Genomic DNA, 2672 nt, shown 5'->3' with positions numbered 1-2672 from the left:
ACATTTTTTTGCTAATGGGGTGGCTAAACCAGTCTATCAAGTTTCTGAACCAGCAACAAAAAAAGCAAGGCCATCTTATCACTGCCAAAAATAGGATGCTGTTGATCAGGTTTTAGTCTGGAAAAAAAAATCTAAAAGTGCAATGTTTTAGTTCTCTTCTATTTAGTTTTAAAAACTAACTATATAATTTATTGTCTTAGTTATATGTACTTGATTCTTAAGCTCACTCTCATAACCAATCAGCTTGTTTGTTTTTGGGCTGCAGTTTTGAGCATAGAGTGAGGCACAACCTCTCCTAACAGATAAAAACAAAGAAGAGAACAGAGCCACCCTCATTCCTTAAAGAAGGCTGAGATGACACTTGAACCAGATTAACACAACACGAACCAGCAACACACGTTTGTAAGGAAATGTGAATGTCACTACATGTCTATAGCATGTATTAATCAGGGTTTTCCTTTGTTGATCAATTATCTGGGTGTAGCTTTTTAGACCTGACTTTGGCTCATGCACTATGCTCAAGATCTGGTCCAGTTATGTATGAGCCCTAAAGCAGAATTTGATTAGGGAGCCCTCTTCCTGTTGAACACACCAGCCACCAACCAACACTTGCAGTGTTTTAATACAGATTGAAGATGGGGGCTAAGTTTGGCCAAAGGGTCTGGAACACTCAGAGAAGGTTAGCAACCAGTGCTCTAACACAAACACTGTGAAGCATTTAACTGTTAATGTTGGCATATGCTTCAAACTATGAAGATTCGTCTGCATACACTTAAAAAAGAGCAACTTTATTTTAACATTTTGAAATAGATGGTTAATATGCGCTTCATGCACAGGAATGCTATGGTAGAAGAAAATATCTGGGATTAAGCCTATTTCATTCTGAACTATCTATAACAAAACTATGCTTGGAATGAAGAAATTAATTTTTTATGAATTAATATAGAGGGGATAAACAATAATGGATTTAGAATATCTGGGTGTACAGTTCTAATGCCTGACAGGCCCCACATTTTTTTTCTCACATTTTTTATGGTCAGTGTCAAATTGCTGCAGAACAAAAATAACGACAAATCCCTTAAACAAATAAAATATAACACAAATATATCTGTAAAATGCTGTAATTTAAAAGTTACTTTAGCATCTTTAAAATATTTAACTCCTGTGCATTTGGAAAATGTTGGTGTATTACACAGTTTCCATGGGTGGTATTATGTATTTATAGGGAAGTCCCAAACATTTCAAACAAAAAGTAGATAGGAGTGGTGTAAAGAGCAAAAGGCTTGTTAAATTATTACTTTTTTAAATAATAATAATTAATTAATTATCATTTTTTTAAAGACTCCTCTCTCTTTACTCTGACACACTCAACTGAAAATCTGTGCTGCCAATTGCCTTCAGAAGTCATTTTAATAGTAGCTGGTGTTAAACTAAATGCACAAATGAACTAAAACACACCATCCCTATTATGAAACATGATAGTGGCAGCATCATGCTTACCAGGACACACAAGGGATTGTGGGATGCCATCTAGATCTGGACAAGTCCAGAGAAGAGCCTGACGCATTGGCACAGATCCCACTCATCTGTGATATGCACAGTTTGCCCCACTTCCGTCAAGGAAAATGGTTCAGCAGCATCACGTCTAGAACAAAAAAAAAAAAAAAGAAAAAAAGGAAGAAAAAAAAAAAAACCCCAACAAAACAAAAACAGCTTTTCCCAGAGCTGTCAGATCAGTTGCCCGACCAGTAATCAAACTCACATCATCACCTACAGAAGGAGAACTCTCCTACATGCACTCTCACCCAAGAACATATATATACTCTTACCCTCACACACAAACATCCCCACCCACCCCTTCTCAGATACACACAAACAGCCCTGCTGACAATCAAACAGACCATTAATATAGTGTTATGTCTTCATAACGACAATAAAGATTTTGATTGATAAAGTTAAAAAGGAGTATTATGAAATGTGAAAGAACTCTGAAGTTGACTTAATTACCTGTAAATGAGTTTATGTTAAGTTTAAGTATACAGGTGTTTTGCACATTTTATTCTAACCATAATAAAAACCTAATTCTGACCTTATGACTCAGATACAATTTTCCATCACAGCTGTTGCGTGCATATATTTCCTGTATTGTGGCCTCCCTTCCCACTGCTGCATTGAGGTTGAAGAGTCTTTCAGGTGCTTTTTGACACACTACAGTACAACAGGATGTAATGTGCCTATCCAAAGGGGATGGCTTCTGAGGGCTGCAGAGAGGGACAGTTATTCTTTTGTTACTTTTCTCCCATCCCCACAAAGAACTCTGGACCTCATTCATGGTGCTTCGGTTACCAGTCTGACCAGGCATTCCACCCCACACACACTAAGTGGGACAGTACCAATGACAGTACAGCTGCAGGATGTAAGTTGGTTGTTGCAAAATGGGGAAAAAAAATAGAGCTTACTGTTTTTTAGCTCTTTATTGCTTAAAAATATCCCCTGTCTCCCAGATGTGTTGCTCTGAGATTTCCAATGTTTCTCTGGGTATCAGATAGAGACACTTCACTGGAGTGGGAGCATTTCTACAATGGTCAACAACCATCTGCACGCTAATTTTGCTTTTTTCCCCCCATTTTAGAAAAATGTTTCAATAAATGCAGGCATAATAAAATTCCAGG

The sequence above is a fragment of the Cyprinodon variegatus genome, unplaced genomic scaffold, assembly GCF_000732505.1.
Source record: "Cyprinodon variegatus isolate N-32 unplaced genomic scaffold, C_variegatus-1.0 Scaffold185, whole genome shotgun sequence".
Classification (NCBI taxonomy): Eukaryota; Metazoa; Chordata; class Actinopteri; order Cyprinodontiformes; family Cyprinodontidae; genus Cyprinodon; species Cyprinodon variegatus.
This window is presented reverse-complemented; position numbering follows the sequence as displayed.